We start from the raw sequence: 22,251 nt of genomic DNA, 5'->3' as shown, positions 1-22,251 counted from the left end.
GACGTACTCCTTTTCCTATTTGGAACCAGTCTGTTGTTCCATGTCCAGTTCTGTTGCTTCCGTTGCTTCCATGTCCAGTAACTGTTGCTTCCTGACCTGCATACAAATTTCTCAAGAGGCAGGTCAGGTGGTCTGGTATTCCCATCTCTTGAAGAATTTTCCACAGTTTATTGTGATCCACACAGTCAAAGGCTTTGGCATAGTCAATAAATCAGAAATAGATGCTTTTCTGGAACTCTCTTGCTTTTTCCATGATCCAGCGGTTCTTGGCAATTTGATCTCTGGTTCCTCTGCCTTTTGTAAAACCAGCTTGAACATCAGGAAGTTCATGGTTCACATATTGCTGATGCCTGGCTTGAAGAATTTTTAGCATTACTTTATTAGCATGTGAGATGAGTGCAATTGTGTGGTAGTTTGAGCATTCTTTGGCATTGCCTTTCTTTGGGATTGGAATGAAAACTGACCTTTTCCAGTCCTGTGGCCACTGCTGAGTTTTCCAAATTTGCTGGCATATTGAGTGAAGCACTTTCACAGCATCATCTTTCAGGATTTGGAATAGCTCAACTGAAATTCTATCACCTCCACTAGCTTTGTTCGCAGTGATGCTTTCTAAGGCCCACTTGACTTCACATTCCAGGATGTCTGGCTCTAGGTCAGTGATCACACCATCGTGATTATCTGGGTTGTGAAGATATTTTTTGTACAGTTCTATACATTGCCTTATTTCTGGGCTCTCAGTTCTTTTCCAATGGTTTATATGTCTATTTTATGGCTATATTATACTGTTTTAATCAATAACTTTGCATTGTATTTTGAAATCAAGAAGTAAGATATCACTTCTTTTTCAAATTTGCTTTGATTATCCAGGGAATTTTGTGGTTTCATATGTCTTTTAAGATTTTCTTATATGCATTAATACATAAAAATATCACTGGGATTTTGATAGGGATTGTATTGAATCTATAGAATTCTTTCTTTTAATATTTTGACACTGTTTTACCACCTAATCCAAGAATATGAGATGTCTTTTCATTTATGTGTGTCTACTTTATGCCATCAATGTCAAGTCCTTTTAAATGTACAAGTCTTTTATCTCTTTGGTTTAGCCCCAGTGTTTTATTCTTTTTTACAGTATGTCACTGAAATTATTTTTTGTTAATTTCCTTTTCAGATAGTTTGTTGTTAGTGTACAGAAATGCCATTGAATTTTATGTGTTTACTTTTTATGTTGAACCTTTATAACATTTTCTATGTATAAGATAAACTTATTTCAATATTATAAAGTCTATAAATGAAGAGCACACAACTGATTTTATACTAAGTGGTAAAAATATGTTAAATATATTTCTAAGATTAGGAACTAGACAAGAATGCCCAATCTTGTTACCTAGTCAACATACATGGAGTTCTAGCTAGAGATATTATGCAAGAAAAATAAATAAAAGATACACAAACATAAAAGAATAAGTAAATTATCTCATTGGCTAGTGATATATATATAGAAAGCTTTATTGATTACATGCACACACACACACACACACACACACATTAGACCAAATAAGAGACATCTTATTCTGAGTACTTAGCATCTTTGTATATCTTATGTTGCACAAATAGGGAGAATATGTAATGTGGATGAATCAATTCAAAGAGCAGGCAAGTCATTAGTATTAGGCTGGTTACCATGACAAAAATCTCTAATTGTAAAGCTCTCTAAGTTTTAAGTTACATAACGGTAACTACTAAAACAAATGAAATGGAAAGTAGGTCACCAAACAATACAAAAACTGCAGATAAGAGAGTAACAAATTTAAAACCAGAGATGGGGGGGTGGGGGAGGGTGGCCAAGACAGTGGAGGAGTAGGATGGAGAGACCACTTTCTCCCTCACAAATTCATCAAAAGATCATTTGAATGTTGAGTAACGTTCACAAAACAACTTCTAAATGCTGGTGGAGAACACGGGGCACCAGGAAGGTAGTCCAATCTCTTCAAGACGAGATATGACAAATATAAAAGACAGACACAGAGACAAAGATTTAGAGATAGAGACCCACCCTGGGGAGGGAGTCGTGAAGGAGGACAAGTTTCCACACAGTAGGAAATCCTCTCATGGGCATGTCTGTGAGGAGTTTTGGAATCTCAGAGGGCAACATGATGAGGAAAAAGAGAAAAACAATAACAAACACAAAGAATGCACACCTAACTGCAACTGCCAGTGGACAAGTGGCCCAGATGTTTGTGTCATTCACAAGACAGTGAGGGCTGGTCAGGGAGGTGTGGTGTACATCGTCAGTCCTTAGGGTAAGGAGCAGGCCTGAATGCCCTGAGGACAATCTGAGGGAGCTAATGTGAGATAGCACCCAAACCGTGGGATCTCCAGAGAGACTAAAAAAAAAAAAAAAAAAAGGACCTTTCACCTGAAAGTCCCTAATGCATGAACTCACAGAAAAAAGGATTGGGAAAATGAAAGAGGAGAGCAAGTGGGCTGCCTATAGGACCTTCCCTCCCCAGAGGCAGACAGACAGGAGTGTGACAGCCAGAGCCGGAAGGCAAGGGGCTCCTGCAATCTCGCCCCCTGAGTCCACATCTTCCGCCAAACTGCAAGAAGAATCCTAGCTGCTCACCACATCTTCCTGGGATCCTGGACAGTTGACATCTGCCAGGAGAGTTGCAGCCTGAGATCAGGTCCCCAGAGGAGACACACACAGAGGTGCCCTCATGGCACACCCAGGAAACAACAGCTGGGCCCAGTCAGGGGAAAAGACTCATGGCCCATCTGGGACAGTGCACTCATAAAACACCTGGTCTCAGCTGCTTGGACCTGGGAAGGACACAGAACACACAGCCCATCTGAGTCTCTGCCTCTGAAGAGCACCTGAGAACATGCACGGCTTAGTCCTGGGAACTGCATGAAATGCAGGGCCCACTTGGAATCATGCCCCTGCAGAGCATCCTAGAGACTGAGCAGTGTAGACGCGGGAAGTACACACTGCCTTGGACTGTGACAAGACCAGTGTGGTCCACCCACTCTGAGCACTCCTCACACATGCCAGCAGAGTCTGTTTGCAGTGTCCCTCCTTTCCCACAACAAAACTGAACAAGTGAGCCTAAATAAGTGGCCACCTTTGCCCCCTTGTGTCAGGGCAGAAATAAGACACTAAAAAGACTTGCAAACAGAGTAAGCCAAAATAAACAAAGAGGGAGAACTTCTCTGAAAGTGACAGATCCAACAGCTTAAAACCCTGCATTTAATACTGGAGACTGTGCATTTGAGGGGTACCTATAAGACTTGAGAACAAGTACAAGCCTGAACAAGGGACTATATGACACGAGCTGACCCCACACTGCTCACAACAGCTCCAGAGAAATTCATAGACATATTTTTGCTATTATAACTTTTTAATGTTTTTAGTTAATCCTTTATTACTCCTTTAACTTTCATTTTTATAGCCTACTATTAACTTTCAAAAAAAAAAAACTATTTTTAAAACAAATTGCATATGTATATATTATTTAACTTTTGCGACTAATTATGCTTTGCATTTTTATATTGTATTTTTGAGAGTCTAACTTCCATTCTACATTTTTAATCTTTGCTTTTTGATATTTGTTATCAATTTTGTACTGCTAAGAATCTAATCTTCAGGATCCATTTTACTTAGGAATTTGATTATCAGTTTGATTTCTCTCTACCTTTTGGACTCTCCCTTTGCTCCTCCAGGTGACCTTTATCTCCTTCCTCCCTCTTCTCTACATAACTATGAATCTCTTTGCTGCAGGCTATGGAGAGCACTTGGGATTTGATTACTGGCTATATTGTTCTCTCCACTTTTGACTTCCCCTTTTCTCCTCTTGGTCACCTCTAGCTACCTACTCCCTCTTATCTTCTCTCCCTTGCTCTCTGGCTGTTCCTGCCTGTGTAGAAGTGTTTCACTAATAACCTAGGGGTTTCAACTTCTATGCTGTGTGGATGGAGAAGACATGAGGCTTCTGTAAGAGAAAGACTGATTGGCACAGGCAGGAGGCCTAACTCGAAAACTTTAAAACATCAGAGAACTCCTGACTGCAATGAAAATTAAGACAAGTTCAGTTCAGTTCAGTTCAGCCACTCAGTCATGTCGGATTCTGTGTGACCCCATCAACTGCAGCACGCCAGGGTTTCATGTCCATCACCAACTCCTGAAGTTTATTTAAACTCATTCCATTGAGTTAGGTATACCATGCAACCATCTCATCCTCTCTCATCCCCTTCTCCTTCTGCCTTCAATCTTTCCCAGACTCAGGGTCTGTTCCAATGAGTCAGCTCTTCACATCAGGTGGCCAAAGTATTGGAGTTTCACTGTCAACATCAGTCCTTCCAATGAATACTCAGGACTGATTTCCTTTGGGATGGACTAGTTGGATATCCTTGCTGTTCAAGAGACTCTCAAGAGTCTTCTCCAACATCACAGTTCAAAAGCATCAATTCTTCGGTACTCAGATTCTTTATAGATTGACTCCTATATCCATAAATGACTACTGGAAAAACCATAGCTTTCACTAGATGGACCTTTGTTGGCAAAGTAATGTCTTTGATTTTTATTAAGCTCTCTAGGTTGGTCATAACTTTTCTTCCAAGGAGGAAACATCTTTTAATTCCATGGCTGCTGCCACCATCTGCAGTGATTTTGGAGCCCAAAAAATAAAGGCTCTCACTGTTTCCATTGTTTTTCCATCTATTCGCCAAGAAGTGATGGGACCAGATGACATTATCTTGGTTTTCGGAATTCTGAGTTTTAAACCAACATTATTACTCTCTTCTTTCACTTTCATCAAGAGACTCTTTAGTTCATTTTCTCCCATAAGGGTGGTGTCATCTGCATATCTGAGGCTACTGATATTTCTCCTGACAACCTTGATTCCAGCTTGTACTTCATCCAGTCCAGCATTTTGCATAATATGATCTATAAGTAAGTTAAATAAGCAGGGTGACAATAACAGCCCTGACGTACTCCTTTCTCAATTCGGAACTAGTCAGTTTTTCCATTTTCAGTTCTAACTGTAGCTTCTTGACTTACATACAGATTTCTCAGGAGGCAGGTCAGATGGCCTGGTATCCCCATCTCTTTCAGAATTTTCCAGTTTGTTGTGATCCACACAGTCAAAGGCTTTGGCATATTTAATAAAGCAGAAATAGATGTTTTTCTGGAATACTCTTGCTTTTCCAATGATCCAACAGATGTTGGCAATTAGATTTCTGGTTCCTCTGTCTTTTCTAAAACCAGCTTGAACATCTGGATGTTCATGGTTCACATACTCCTGACTTCTGTCTTGGAGAATGTTGAGCATTACTTTCCTAGTGTGTGAAATGAGTGAAGTTTTGTGGTAGTTTGAACATTCTTTGGCATTGACTTTCTTTGGAATTGGAATGAAACTGACCTTTTCCTGTCTTATGGCCATTTCTGAGTTCTCCAATTTGCTGGCATATTGCTTACAGCACTTTCATACCATCATCTTTTAGGATTTGAAAGAGTTCAACTGGAAGTCCATCACCTCCACTAACTTTCTTCATAGTGATGCTTCATAAGACCCACTTGAATTCACATTTCAGGATGTCTGGCTCTAGGTGAGTGGTCACACCATCGTGATTATCTGGGTCATGAGTTTTTATTTATTTTTTTTTTTTTTGTATCAGTTCAGTTCAGTCACTCAGTCATGTCAGAGTCTTTGCAACCCCATGAATTGCAGCACGCCAGGCCTCCCTGTCCATCACCAACTCCAGGAGTTCACCCAAACTCATGTCCACTGAGTTGGTGATGTCATTCAGCCATCTCATCCTCTGTTGTCCCCTTCTCCTCCTGCCCTCAATCCCTCTCAACATCAGGGTATTTTCCAATGAGTCAACTCTTCACATGAGGTGGCCAAAGTATTGGAGTTTCAGCTTTAGCATCAGTCCTTCCAATGAACACCCAGGACTGATCTCCTTTAGAATGGACTGGTTGGATCTCCTTGCAGTCCAAGGGACTCTCAAGAGTCTTCTCCAACACCACAGTTCAAAAGCATCAATTCTTTGGTGCTCAACTTTCTTCACAGTCCAACTTTAACAACCATACATGACCACAGGAAAAACCATAGCCTTGACTAGACGGACTTTTGTTGGCAAAGCCATGTCTCTGCTTTTGAATATGTTATCTAGGATGGTCATGACTTTCCTTCCAAGGAGTAAGTGTCTTTTAATTTAATGGCTGCAGTCACCATCTGTAGTGATTTTGGAGACCCCCAAAATAAAGTCTGACACTGTTTCCACTGTTTCCCCAACTATTTGCCATGAAGTGGTGGGACAAGATGATCTTCGTTTTCTGAATGTTGAGCTTTAAGCCAACTTTTTCACTCTCCACTTTCACTTTCATCAAGAAGGTTTTTAGTTCCTCTTCACTTTCTGCCATAAGCGTGGTGTCATCTATATATCTGAGGTTATTGATATTTCTCCCAGCAATCTTTATTCTGGTTTGTGCTTCTTCCAGACCTGCGTTTTTAATGATGTATTCTGCATATAAGTTAAATAAGCAGGGTGACAATATACAGCCTTGACATATTCCTTTTCTTTTCTTTGTTTTGTGTAGTTCTATGTATTCTTACCACCTCTTCTTAATATCTTTTGCTTCTGTTAGGTCCCTACCATTTATGACCTTTTTTGTGTTCATATTTGCATGAAATGTAACCTTGGTATGTCTAATTTTCTTTAAGAGATCGCTAGTCTTTCCCAATCTATTGTTTTCCTCTATTTATTTGCATTGATCACTGAAGAAGTCTTTCTTATCTCTCCTTACTATTCTTTGGAACTCTACATTCAAGTGGGTATATCTTTCTTTTTCTCCTTTGTCTTTCCCTTCTCTTCCTTTCATAGCCCTTTGTAAAGCCTCCTCAGACATCCAGTTTGCCTTTTTCATTTGTTTTTCTTGGGGATAGTCTTGATCACTGCCTCCTGCACAATGTCATGAACCTCCATCCATAGTTTTTTTCAGCCACTCTGCCTACCAGATTTAATCCCTTGAACTTATTTGTCACTTCCACTGTGTAGTCATATGGTATTTTATTTAAGTCATTCCTGAATGGTCTAGTGGTTTTCTCTACTTTTTTCAATTTAAGTATGAACTTGACAATAAGGAGTTTATGATCTGAGCCACAGTCAGGATCCCGTCTTGTTTTTGCTGACTGTATAGAGCTTCTCCATTTTTGGCTGCAAACAATATAATTAATCTGATTTTGGTGTTGACCAAAATCAGTATTTCAGTACAGATAAGAGTTCACCCAAATGTCTCCACACCTACAATGAAGTCAAATTCCACTCAAGAGCCAGCTAGATTCAGTGCAAGCCACATCATGCTAATTATACAGCAAAACAGTAACAAAGCCCTGGACATTCAAAGACAGGCTGTCCAAAGCTATGCCAAACCCGTTAACACCCAAAAACACACTACTGGATACTTCATTGCACTCCAGAGAGAATAGATTCAGCTCCACACACCAGAATACAGACACAAGCTCCCCCAAACAGGAAACCTTAACAAGCCACTAGTTCCACCCCACCCACAGAGAGCAGACTCCACAATTAAGAGGAACTACGAACTTCCAGCATTCAGAAAGGGCACCCACAAAATAGTAACCTAAACAAAATGAAAGGCGTAGACATATTCAGCAGGTTAAGGAACATGCTAAAAACCCATCAAACGAAACCAAAGAGGGGGAGATAGGGAGTCTACCTGAAAAATGTTTCAGAATAATTATAGTAAAAAAAAAAAAAAGATCCAAAATCCTGAAAAGAAACTGGAATTACAGATAAATAGACTAGAGTTAAGTATTGAGAAGATGCAAGAAATGTTTAATAAGGACTTAGAAGAAATAAAGAAGAATCAATCAATAATAAATAATCCAAGAATTGAGATCAAAAGCACTCTGGGGGGAACCAACAGTAGAATAACCAAGGCAGAAGAGAGGAAAAGTGAGGTGGAAAATAGAATGATGGAAATATTTGAAGCAGAGAGGGAAAAAAAAGAATTAAAGAAATTTAGACAATCTCAGAGACCTCTGGGACAATGTTAAACACCCCAACATTTAAATCCTAGGTGTCCAGAAGAAGAAAATGAAAAGAAAGTGCATAGGAAAATACTTGAGGAGATAACAGTCAAAAACTTCCCTAGTATGTGGCAGGAAATAACCAACCAAATCTAAGAAACCCAGGAGTCCCAAATAGAATAAATCCAGGGCTAAACATGCCAAAACACATATCAAGTAAACTAATAAAGAGCAAATATTGAAAGCAGCATGGGAAAAGCAACAAACACATAAGGGGATCCCCATAAAGGTAACAGCTGATCTTTCAATAGAAACTCTTCAGGCCAAAAGAGAATGGCAGGACATACTTAAAGTGATGAAAGAGAAAAAAAAAAAAACAAAAAAACAAAAAAACCTACAACCAAGATTACTCTACCCAGCAAGGATCTCATTCAGATATGAAAGATAAATCAAAAGCTTTACAGGCAAGCAAAAGCTGAGAGAATGCAGCACCACAAAACCAACTCTTCAACAAATGATAAAGGATCTCCTCTAGACAGGAAACACAATAAATGTTTATAAAAATGAACCCAAAACAGCAAAGTAAATGATAACAGGTTCATATTTATCAATAGTTACCTTAAATGTAAATTGGTTAAATGTTCCAACCAAAGGACAAAGATAAGCTAATGGATACAAAAACAAGATCCCTATATATGCTGTCTACAAGAAACTCACCTCAAATCTAGGGACACGTACAGAATGAAAGTGAAAGGCTGGAAAATACATTTCATGGAAACAGGGACAAAAAGAAAGCAGGAGTAGCAATACTCATACCAGATAAAACATACTTTGTAATAAAAATTGTGATAAGAGACAAAGAAAGACATTACATAATGATCAAAGGATCAATAAAAGAAGAAGATATAGCAATTATAAATATATATGCACCCAACATAGGAGTACCTCAACGCATAAGGCAAATGCTAGCAAATATGAAAAGGGAAATTAACAGTACACAATTATACCAGGTAACTTTAATACGCCACTAACACCTATGGATACATCAACCAAACAGAAAATTAGCTGGAAAACACAAGCTCCAAATGATACAATGGACCAGTTATACCTAATTGATATTTATAGAGCATTTCACCCCAAACAGTGGAATTCACCTTTCTCACATTAACATTGGACATTCTCCAGGAGAGAGCACATCCTGAGCTATAAATATAGCCTTGGTAAATTTTTATTTAAAATGAAATAATTCCAAGCATCTTTTCTGATCACAATGCAGTAAGATTATATATCAATTACAGGGAAAAACAACAACAACAAAAACAACAGTGTATCCTAAAGGAAATCAGTTCTGAATACTCATTGGAAGTACTGATGCTGAAACTCCAATGCTTTTACCACCTGATGTGAATACCTGACTCACTAGTAAAGACCCTGATGCTGTGAAAGGTTAAGGTGGGAGAAGAAGGGGATGACAGAGGATGAAATGGTTGGATGGCATCACTGACTCGATGGAAATGAGTTTGAGTAAGTTTCTGGAGTTGGTGATGGGCAAGGAAGCCTGGTGTGCTGCAGTCCATAGGGTTGCAAAGAGTCAGATATGGCTGAGTGACTGAGCTGAACAGGGGGAAAAAAAAAAAAAAAAAAAAAAAAAAAAAAAACTATTAAAAATAGAGGCTAAATAACTCGCTTCTGAATAACCAATAGATCATGGAAGAAATCAAAATATGCACAGAAACAAATGAAAATGAAAACATGGAAAGCCAAAACCTATGGGATTCAAAAAAGCCGTGCTAAGAGGGAGGTTAAAACAATACAAGTCTACCTCAAATAACAAGAGAAACATAAAATAAACAACCTAACTTAACATCTAAAGCAACTAGATAAAGAAGGAAAGAAGAACCCCAAAGTTAGTAGAAGGAAATAAACAAAAATCTGCCGGGGTCCAGCCCCAGCTGATCCAGGGTATTCGAAGGAGAGATGGCTAGGCGACCTATTCAAATGTTAATTAGAGATAATAAAGAGGAATAGAATGAGGATAGCTCAGTAGGAAAATTCAGTGGAGAAAAGAAGCTGAGTGGCTTGGTTTACGCGGAAAATCAATATAACCCGTGACACCAGGTTAGCTCTGACCACGGAGGCCGCAGGCGCCCTCTCGAATAGCGGAAGGTGCCCCACCTTAGACACCTTCTCGAGTGGGTCTTAGAAGCCCAGGCAAATAAATGGTCGCAGAGGATATCCACGCTCCAGATGGACACTCAGCTGGAAGTTAAAGGGAAGAATGACATGGGGAGACCAAGCGTTGGTGAGCAAGGCCCATAGCTTTATTTTCAACAGGGGCTTTTATACCCTAAGTTACACATAGAGGACAATAGGGGATGCAAAATCAGCAGTCTTTGATGCTTATCAAAAACCAGGGTTTCTTTCCTGCAGATTTATCGTATACAAATGGTTTAGGTGATTTACATCATCTTCTGGCCAGAGGCCTATTAACATTTTATGACTCTTGACAAGCACTTATCAACAAAGACTTATTTTCTCTAAGAGTAATTATTTTAAGGTTTGGCGCCATCTTCCGAAGATAAGATTACATTCCTATAGGGTGGATGTGTAATGGGTTTACAAAGGAAAGAATTTACTACCTTAAGGGTCTAAAGTTACTAACACCAGGCCACTACTTATTTTTTCTACATACCAACTATATTAATTAATGCACATTCAAGGATACAATTCAGGGGATGTGAAAACTTGGCAACAAACATTGGCTCATCAATGAAATCTTTTACTAGTTTTATTCTGACAGTTTCTAATTCTCTGAGAGGCTCTAAGCTATTTGAATATCTTAAGCTTCCCGTGCCTCTGGAGGCTGGGAGACTGTAAACAATCGTATGCATAGCTGTAGGTGTCCGGGTAAACTTGTCAGGCGAGTTAGAGAGCCATCTGAGGGGTTTGGATTTAAACACTCCTAATTGCCCAGGAACTTTATTAATTGGAGCTGTAAGTTAACTCTTTGACAGAGAGAGCGAGATGGTGGTGGGGGACAGCCCCCAGTAAAGTCAGAGGTGAGAGCACAAAGCAATAAAGTAGGCAGACTCTGGTTTTTTGGGGGGTAGATGCTCGAGAATATCCGGGGGCACTCCCGAGGCTCGATCCCGCCTTTGCGTATGCCGAGCCCCCTTCCTCATGACCTTTGTCACGAGTGGAATGTCTCTCGCCAGCTCCCGGCAAAAATCAGAGCAGAAATAAATGAAAAATAAACAAAAAAAGACTTTAGCAAAAATCAACAAAACTAAAATCTGGTTCTTTGAGAACATAAGTTAAATAGACAAACCATTAGCTAGACTTGTCAAGGAAAAAAGGGAGGAAAAATAAAATGAATAAACTTAGAAACGAAAATGAAGAAATCACAACAGACAGCACAGAAATACAAAGGATCATAAGAGATTACCAGAAACCAATAAAATGGACAACTTAGAAGAAACGAAAAAAATATTAGAAAAGTATAACCTTCCAAATGTGAACCAGGAAGTAACAGAAAATCTTAACAGACCCATCAAAGCCATGGAAATCAAAGTTGTAATCAGAAATCTTCGAAGAAACAAAAGCCCAGGACCAGAAGGCTTCACAGGTGAATTATACAAAAAATTCAGAGAAGAGCTGACACCTATCCTACTCAAACTCTTCCAGACAATTGCAGAGGAAGCTAAACTCCAAAACTTATTCTATGAGAACACCATCACCCTAATACCAAAACCAGACAAAAATGTCACACACAAAAAAATAATAAAACTATAGACCAATATCCCTGATGAAAAGAGATGTAGGTATCCTGAAAGAAATTCTAGCAAATATAATTCAACAATACATTAAAAAGATCAGACATGAAGACCAAATGGGCTTTATCCCAGGGATGCAAGGATTCTCCAAACATTTGCAAATCAATCAATGTGATACACCATACTAACAAATTAAAAGATTAAAAACATATGATTATCTTAATGGATGGAGAGAAAGTCTTTGACAAAATTCAACACCTATTTATGATTAAAAAAAAAAAAAAAAAACTCTCTAGAAAGCAAGCAGAGAAGAAACATACCTCAACATAATAAAAGCCATATATGACAAACCCACAGCAAATATTATCAGCAATGGCAAAAAATTGAAAGCATTTTCCCTAAAACCAGGAACAAGAACAGGGTACCCACTCTCACCACTACTATTTAACATAATTTTGAAAGTCCTAGCCACAGCAATCAGAGAATAAAATAAATAACAGTTATCAAGGTTGGAAAAGAAGAATAAAACTCTCACTGTTTGCAGATGACATGATCCTCTACATAGAAAACCGTAAAGACACCACCAGAAAATTACAAGAGCCATTCAATGAATATAATAAAGTTGTAGGATATAAACTTAATACACAGAAATTCCTTCCATTTCTTAATAGATGCAGAAACAGCTTTTGAAAAAATTTAGCACCAGTTTTTTTTTAAACAAACTCTCCAGAAAGTGTGCATACAATAATCTTACTTCAACATAATAAAAGCCACATATGACAAAACTACAGCTAGCATCATAGTCAGTGGTAAAAAGTTGAAAGCATTCCAAGATCAGGAACAAGAAAATCATATCCACTCTCACTGCTTTTACTCAACATTGTTTTGGAACAATCCCATTCGCCATTGCAATGAAAACAATGAAATACTTAGGAATACAGTTACCTAAAGAAACAAAAGACAATAGGAAACTATAAAACACTGATGAAAGAAATCAAAGAGGATACAAATAGAAGGAGAAATATACCATGTTCATGAATTGGAAGAATCAGTATACTGAAAATGAGTGTAAAACCCAAAGCAATCTATAGAGTTAATGCAATCTCTATAAAGGTATCAACAGTATTTTTCACAGAACTAGAACAAATAATTTCACAATTTGTATTGAAACACACACAAAGAAACTTGAATAGCCAAAGTAATCTTGAGAAAGAAGGATGGGACTGGAAGAATCAACTTGCCTGATTTCAGACTACACTACAAAGCTACAGTCATCAAGACAGTATGGTACTGGCACAAAGACAAAAATATAGACCAATGGAACAAAATAGAAAGCCCAGAGATAAATAGACACACCTATGGACGACTTATCATTAACAAAGGAGTCACAGATATGCAGTAGAAAAAAGGCAATCTCTTTAGCAAGCTGTGCTGGAAAAACTGGTCATCAACCTGTAAAAGAATGAAACTAGAACAGTTTCAAACACCATGCACAAAAATAAACTCAAAATAGATTAAAGATCTAAATGTAAGACCAGAAACTATAAAACTCCTAGAAGAAAACATAGGCTGAACCCTCTGACATAAATCACAGCGAGATCCTGTATGACTCACCTCCCATTGTAATGGAAATAAAAAAAATAAAAATAAACAAATGGGACCTAATTAAACTAAAAAGTTTTTGCACAATGAAGGAAACTATAAAGAAGATGAAAAGGCAGCCTTCAGAATTGGAGAAAATAATAGCAAATGAAACAGCTGACAAAGAATTGTTATACAAAATACACAAGCAGCTAATGCATCTCAATTCCACAAGAATAAATGACCCAATTAAAAAAAAAAAATGGGCCAAAGAACCAGACATTTCTCTAAAGAAGACACACAGATGGCTTCAGCAATGGGTGAACCGTGAACTTCCTGATGTTCAAGCTGATTTTAGAAAAGGCAGAGGAACCAGAGATCAAATTGCCAACATCCACTGGATCATCAAAAAAGCAAGAGAGTTCCAGAAAAAGCATCTATTTCTGCTTTATTGACTATGCCAAAACCTTTGACTGTGTGGATCACAATAAACTGTGGAAAATTCTGAAAGAGATGGGAATACCGGATCCCCTGACCTGCCTTTTGAGAAACCTGTATGCAGGTCAGGAAGCAAGTTAGAACTGGACATGGAACAACAGACTGGTTCCAAATAGGAAAAGGAGTACGTCAAGGCTGTATATTGTCACCCTGTTTATTTAACTTCTATGCAGAGTGCATCATGAGAAACGCTGGGCTGGAAGAAGCACAAGCTGGAATCAAGATTGCCAGGAGAAATATCAATAACCTCAGATATGCAGATGACACCACCCTTATGGCAGAAAGTGAACAGCAACTCAAAGGCCTCTTGATGAAAGTGAAAGTGGAGAGTGAAAAAGTTGCCTTAAAGCTCAACATTCAGAAAACGAAGATCATGGCATCCGGTCCCATCACTTCATGGGAAATAGACGTATTAATTGTATGTATTGCATCTCCAAATATAATGTATATGCCTATGTCCCTTTCTCTCTGTTTTTAAAATTCCATGGTTCTAAGCTAGTCTTTAAATATAAATTCTGAATATTCTTATCAATTGAGTCTTGAAATATTGCAGAAGTAATGAATCAGTTACTTTGTATTAAGATTGAGGAACCATCTCTTCAGATCAATCAATTTGCTACTAAAATGAGTTCTGTGATAAAAGTAAATCATTCTTAAAATAATAACTATGGTTAAGAAGCATACTTGAGAAAATAAAGAAGTATTCCATTTTTTGCTTTCGAAGTTTGAATCAAAGCTAAACAATTTCTGAAAGGCTAGGCATTCCACCAGAACTGCAGGAAGTGTCTTCTGCAGTTAGTATCACCCTCAAATGACCACTTTTTTTGTACAGAACTTTAAACTTTCATCCTAAAAAATAATGATATTAGCTCAATGTATTTCTGCTAGTTCCTTTAATCATCCTGACTTCTCTGTAAAAAACTTGCACATAGTTTTCAAGAATTTAATATATGTGTTTGTAGTACAGTTTCATATTAATTGATTCAGACAATTACTATGACTTGTATGTAGAAAAATGCATATGAAGAAGAAATTCAATTTCTAATTAAGCAGTCCACATTGAGGAGGTCTGCCAGATATGAATTAGTCCTAAGGGCATTTACAAAAAGATATTGGTTTTGGAATATTTGTGTCCATATTCTTATAGGGAATTATTTAACAGAATTCTGGCACAATTCTTCTGCTGTGAGCAAGCGAGTTGCTTGCTCTCCTTGCTTGTTTTTGGACATTATTAACAGCGAAGTGGGTGTATGTATCCATACTTTAGCCCTGAGGAGTAATTCTAATCAAATAATTTTAGAATAGATAATCAAAGGCAGTTATGCATAGCGAGTGTAAAAGGAAATTTCTAGCAGGTAGAAACTTTCTAAACATTTCTAAGCATTTCATCATGAGGATTAGGCTACCTAAAAGGGGATTATATATATATATATATATATATATATATATATATATATATATTCTTTTCCATTTTCCTCCAGATCCTAAAAAAGACTTATAAGTCCTAGAAGATTTAGTGGTATTCTGCATCCAATAATTGAAAAGAAATTAGAAAGTAATATATATATATATATATATATCATATATATATATCCTATATTTCCTATATATATGCTATGTTTCCTATATATATCCTATATATCATATCTATATGCCTGTATATTCTATATTCTATGCATACATGGATATAGACATAGGATGCGTATATCCAAAAGTCTTTTCAATACTCTGACATTGATATTTTCAATTTAATCATTTAGAAGCCTTTTCTTCTTACCTCCTGAATTATTCCAGGCCACCCCACTGCTGGGCAGGTTTTAAAGGAGAATTGATCTTTAGAAAAATAGAATATATAACAATCCAATATGGAATGAATTGGTATGACAGGAAGCATTAACAGCAGCATTGGTGAACTGGGCAAAAGAGGCAAGGCCAGTAAGTTACAAAATGATATATTTGAAAATTGAATTGAATTTTTGCCTTTTTAAAAACTTTGCTCCAAGTTCTCTTTACAAATGAATAATAACAGCCATTATCGAGTGATTGTTTGAAACACAGATTGAAAAGCATTTTAATACTAACAAATAAGTTAATCAAATATAATTTACCTTTCATTAATGAAATTTAAAATGTTCAGTCTTTATTGAATGCTGATAGACTGATTGAAAGTATTAAAATCACTGTATTACTCCTCCTTTAATTCAAAAACAAATAATTTTACCTGATATACAATTTTATAATTACAGAAATTATTAAGAGAATATGATGAAAGATATGTGTTAAGATTTAATATTTACATGAAGTTGAACTATTTTAAGTATAATAGACCAAATTTAGATAAAACATACTTTTGTAAAATATAGTGACTACCAATTGAAAGGCAATTTAAATTGTGAATTGTTCTAAGATATACATTTTTAAATTTTGAAAATTATTTATTGTATAATATTGAGAAGCAAGTAATATGTTAGAAACAACCATATTTACTATTATTTGTATTAGTGAGTACAACATTATAAGATAAAAGTGACCTAATTAAAAGTATTGATAACTGGATGTTGATTTTTTAAATTAATTAATTAATTTTAATTGGAGGCTGATTACTTTACGATATTGTGGTGGTTTTTGCCATGCATTGGCATGAATAAGTCACAGGTATACATGTGTCCCCCCATCCTGAATCCCCCTCCCAACTCCCTACCCACCCAATCCCTCTAGGTTGTCCCAAAGCACCAGGTTTGAGTGCCCTGTTTCATGCACTGAACTTGCACTGGTCATCTATTTTACATATGTTAATATACATGTTTCAATACCATTCTCTCAAGTCATCCCACCCTCGCCTTCTACAACATAGTCCCAAACGTCTGTTCTTTACATCTGTGTCTCTTTTGCTGTTTTGCATATAGGGTCATCATTAACATCTATCTAATTGCTATATGTGTGTGTGTGTGTTAATTTAATGTATTGGTGTTACTCTTTTCAGCTTACTTCACTGTATAATATGCTCCAGTTTCACCCATCATATTAGAACTGATTAAAATGTGTTATTTTTAATAAATAATACTCCATTGTGTATATGTACCACAACTCCCTTATCCATTCACCTGCTGATGGGAATTTAGCTTCCTTCTATGTCCTAACTATTTAAACAGTAATTAACGGCTACAATGAACATTGGAATGCATGTGTATCTTTCAGTTATGGTTTCCTCAGTGTGTGTGACAAGTAGGGAGATTGTCGGGTGGTATGGCAGTTCTATTTTCAATTTTTTAAGCAATCTCCTCACTGTTCTCCATAGTGGCTGTACTAGTCTGCATTCCCACCAACAGTGTAAAAGGATACCCTTTTCTCCACACCCTCTCCAGCATTTATTGTTTGTAGGCTTTTTGATCGCAGCCATTCTGAACGGCATGAGATGGTACCTCATTGTGGTTTTGATTTGCATTTCTCTAATAATGAGTGATGTTGAGCATCTTTTCATATATTTCAGTTCAGTTCAGTTCAGTTCAGTCATTCAGTCATGTCTGACTCTTTGCGACCCCATGAATTGCAGCACGCCAGGCCTCCCTATCCATCACCAACTCCCAGAGTTGACTCAGACTCACCTCCTTCGAGTCAGTGATGACATCCAGCCATCTCATCCTCTGTCGTCCCCTTCTCCGCCTGCCCCCAATCCCTCCCAGCATCAGAGTCTTTTCCAATGAGTCAAGTCTTCGCATGAGGTGGCCAAAGTATTGGAGTTTCAGCTTTAGCATCATTTCTTCCAAAGAAAACCCAGGGCTGATTCCCTTCAGAATGGACTGGTTGGATCTCCTTGCAGTCCAAGGGACTCTCAAGAGTCTCCAACACCACAGTTCAAAAGCATCAATTCTTCAGTGCTCAGCCTTCTTCACAGTCCAACTCTCACATCCATACATGACCACAGGAAAAACCATAGCCTTGACTAGACCAACCTTTGTTGGCAAAGTAATGCCTCTGCTTTTGAATATGCTATCTAGGATGGTCATGAGTTTCCTTCCAAGGAGTAAGCGTCTTTTAATTTCATGGCTGCAGTCACCATCTGCAGTGATTTTGGAGCCCAAAAAAATAAAGTCTGACACTGTTTCCACTGTTTTACCATCTATTTCCCATGAATTGATTGGACCAGAGGCCATGACCTTCATTTTCTGAATGTTGAGCTTTAAGCCAACTTTTTCACTCTCCACTTTCACTTTCATCAAGAGGGTTTTGAGTTCCTCTTCACTTTCTCCCATAAGGGTGGTGTCATCTGCATATCTGAGGTTATTGATATTTCTCCATGCAATCTTGATTCCAGCTTGTGTTTCTTCCAGTCCAGCGTTTCTCATGATGCACTCTGCATAGAAGTGAAATAAGCAGGGTGACAATATACAGCCTTGACGAACTCCTTTTCCTATTTGGAACCAGTCTGTTGTTCCATGTCCAGTTCTAACTGTTGCTTCCTGACCTGCATACAGATTTCTCAAAAGGCAGGTCAGGTGATCTGGTATTCCCATCTCTTTCAGAATTTTCCACAGTTTATTGTGATCCTCACAGTCAAAGGCTTTGGCATAGTCAATAAAGCAGAAATAGATGTTTTTCTGGAACTCTCTTGCTTTTACTACTAGCAAATAATGCTTTTTTAAAAAAATTAAATTTATTTATTTTAATTGGAGGTTAATTACTTACAATATTTTATTGGTTTTGCCATACATCAACATGAATCCATCACGGGTGTACACATGTTCCCCATCCTGAACCCCCCTCCCACCTCCCTTCCCATACCATCCCACTGGGTCATCCCAGTGTACCAGCCCCAAGCATCCTGAATCAGACCTGGACTGGTGATTAGTTTCTTATAGGATATTATACATGCTTAAACACCAAATATTTTTTTTTTTTAACTAGCATTTCTATGTTAAATAAAAAGTAATTCAATGACACTTGTTAAAGATCATAAGGCAAACTTTATTTAGGCCCATTAGGGTAGATAGGGACCACTGCAGAGGGATATTAAAGTGGGAGAAAGTTAGGCTCAGTTCCAAAAAATAGCACAAACAACTGGAAATTTACAACCAAGGAGCAGTATGGGAAGCAGTGAGTGGAAAATTATTAAGAGGAAACATCAGGAGTAAGAGGAAGGCTGTCTACACTGACCTAACAATTCTTGCTGAGGCCTAGAGTATGATGGAGAATGAACTTTATCAGATATAAAGCTGACCAGATATTGAGAGTTGAGGGTTCTATTTCAACTGATTTGGCAGGGATCTTGTTAAAACCAGATTTCACAAGGAAGTAAGTGCACAGATAGGCCAAAGTGAAGGTTTGGGAGCGTGCCTAAGGTTTGGCCAAATGAAGAATCTCTGTCACTGGTAATCAAGTGTTTGGAGGTTTGTCCCACACAAAGCAGTTCTCTGGGATATGAGATGGGTGTTCTGTGTCCTGTGCTTAGTCACTCAGTCGTGTCTGGCTCTGGCTCCTCTGTCCATCGGGTTTCTCCAGGCAAGAATACAGGAGTGGGTTGCAATGCCCTCCTCCAGGGGATCTTCCCAAACTACAGATAAAACCCATGTTTCCTGCATTGCAGGTAATTCTTTACCACATGAGCCACCAGAAAAGCCCAAGAATACAGGAATAGGTTACCTCTCTTCTTGAGGGGAATCCCCCTACCCAGGAATCAAACTGGGGTCTCTTGCATCGAAGACAGATTCTTTACTAGCTGAGCTACCAGGGAAGCCCAAGTGTCCTATAATTCAATTTGATTTTGACTCAACTTCATAAACTCATATCCATGAGTTAAAGGCTCAGTCCCACAAGACTACCCTCCATTTAATCCACTTAGCATTTGATCTATTTCTCTTCTATTTTACAAGGCTTTTTTTTTTTTTCCTTTGGCCAAACAATATAATTTTATAAATATAAGGGCAATTTCACAAAAATCACTCTTATACATTTTTAAATAATAAGAAATATTACTTCTTAGTAATTGGAAGTTTCAGGTTGTCACCTGTATTTCTGACCTATTGACTATGAATCAGAATTCTTACAGTCCCCTCCCAGGGTTCAATAATTTGACACAATAACTCATAGAATTCAGGAAAGCATTCATCTATTTTTATTGGTTAATAAAGAGCCTCTTGATGAAAGTGAAAGAGAGTGAACAAGCTGACTTAAAACTCAACAATCAGAAAATTAAGATCATGGTGTCCAGGCCTATCACCTCATGACAAATAGATGGGGAAACAATGGAAACAGTGACAGACTTTATTTTCTTGGGCTTCAAAATCTCTGTGGGTAGAGACTGCAGCCATGAAATGAAAAGATGCTTGTCCCTAGGAAGAAAAGCTATGGCAAACCTAGACAGCATAATAAAAAGCAGAGACATAATTTTGCCAACAAAAGTCCATCTAGTCAAAGCTATGGTTTTTCCAGTAGTCATGTATGGATGTAAGAGTGGGACCATAAAAAAAGCTGAGCACCAAAGAATTGATACTTTTAAACTCTGGTGTTAGAGACTCTTGAGAGTTCCTTGGACTGAAAGGAGAACAAGTCAATCCTAAAGGAAATCAATCTTGAATATTCATTGAAAGGACTGATGCTGAACCTGAAGCTCCAATACTTTGGCCATATAATGAGAAGAATTGATTCATTAGAAAAGTCCCTGAAGATGGGAAAGATTGAAGGTAGGAGGAGAAGGGGACGACAGAGGATGAGATGGTTGGATGGCATTACCAACTTGATGGACATGAGTTTGAGAAAGCACTGGGAGCTGGCGATGGACAGGGAAGCCTGGCATGCTGTAGTCCATGGGGTCACAGGGTCAGACACCATTGAGAGATTTAACTGAATGCTGTAAATGATAAGAAAAAGGATACTGATGAAGAGCTCCATGAAGAGATGCATAGGACAGGGTTTGTAAAGGTCTTGAATGAAAGAGCTTCTGTTTCTGTGGAGTTGGAGTGCACGACCCTCCCGGTATGTAGGTGTGTTCACCAACCTGAAACTCCTCAAACCCGATACTATTGGGGTTTTAATGGAGGCTTGTCACAGAGGTATGATCAATTATTAACTCCATTTTCAGCCCCTCTCTCTGCAGAATGCGGGAAGTAGATGAAAGTCTCAAGTTTCTATTAATGGCTGGCCTTTCTGGTGACCAGCCCCCAATGTAAGAGCCCACCAAGAGCTACTCTATACAAAAAAAGATATTCCTATCACCCAGGACATTCCAAGGGATTTAGGAGTTTGATGACAGAAGCTTCTATTACTCAGAAAATTACAAAGGTTTCAAGAGCTCTGTGTCAAGACTGAGGTCAAGGACTAAATGTTAGAGAGGAAGATTTTCCTAACCATTTCATTTTTCAAGTGTTTTAGGAGTTCTTTGTCAGGAACTATATATATATATAATCTCATAATACGTATAAGCAGTTTTGTGACTCTGTTCTAGTATTTGTAATATTATATTGTTTAGAAAATAAAATTCTTTGTAAAATAGAAGAAAAGTCAAATATTAAATTTATAGAATATAATTTCTTAATTTTATCTGTTCTCTGACATGCATATAATAATTGGAAAACAGTATTTTTAAGTGTTCTTTCAGAACAAACTCAAGTTATTTATCTGCCTGGAAGGAGAATATTTAATGTAGAATGCTTCTAGAGATACTGTTTTACTTCTCAGGTGAGAAGCTATTTGCAAACCCTGTTTCATCCTCAGTGTTGTGCCGGCCTTTAACCTTTCTAGGAGCCTCATCATCATCATTGTCTTCTCTGTCCCAGATTCCCTACAAAAGTCATGCTCAAACTGATTTACAACTTTTGAATTGGTCAACCAAAACATGGCAGTGTGGATTCTCTGGCTTTAGACAAAAGAGATACGATATTCTGTTGTGTGATTTGTGCTTTAGAATCCAAACCAAATGTTCCAAGGAGTTAAAAATCTGTAACGAGAATGTTGAAAAGATTTGCCCTCCAAGTGCTGCTTAGCAATCTTAAACTACTTTGTTATTTCACTATCCACAATGTTGTAGTATAGTTTATAGGGTTTTTATTCCAGAGATTTCAAGATGGGATTTCTACCATGTTTTGGTACATAAAAGAAAAAATAAAAAGAGCATACCCTGTTTCTTCTGTATTATAGAACAACTCTATGTGCAGGCTTTCCAATAAAGCAGGAGGTGGACAAGGATGTCACAACCATAACCAGAAACATTTTTGCATTGAGTCTATATTAAAAACTACATACATCCAAATTTGGTTTCAGCTTCATTATACGAAGTTAAAACTGTTTCCAACTCATTATTATAACAATTATTCATTTACTACTGAATCTCAAAATAGAATACTGAA

This window comes from Bubalus bubalis, chromosome 10 (genome assembly GCF_019923935.1).
Source record: "Bubalus bubalis isolate 160015118507 breed Murrah chromosome 10, NDDB_SH_1, whole genome shotgun sequence".
Lineage (NCBI taxonomy): Eukaryota > Metazoa > Chordata > Mammalia > Artiodactyla > Bovidae > Bubalus > Bubalus bubalis.
The sequence above is the reverse complement of the archived record's forward strand: the minus strand, read 5'-3'. Positions refer to the sequence as shown.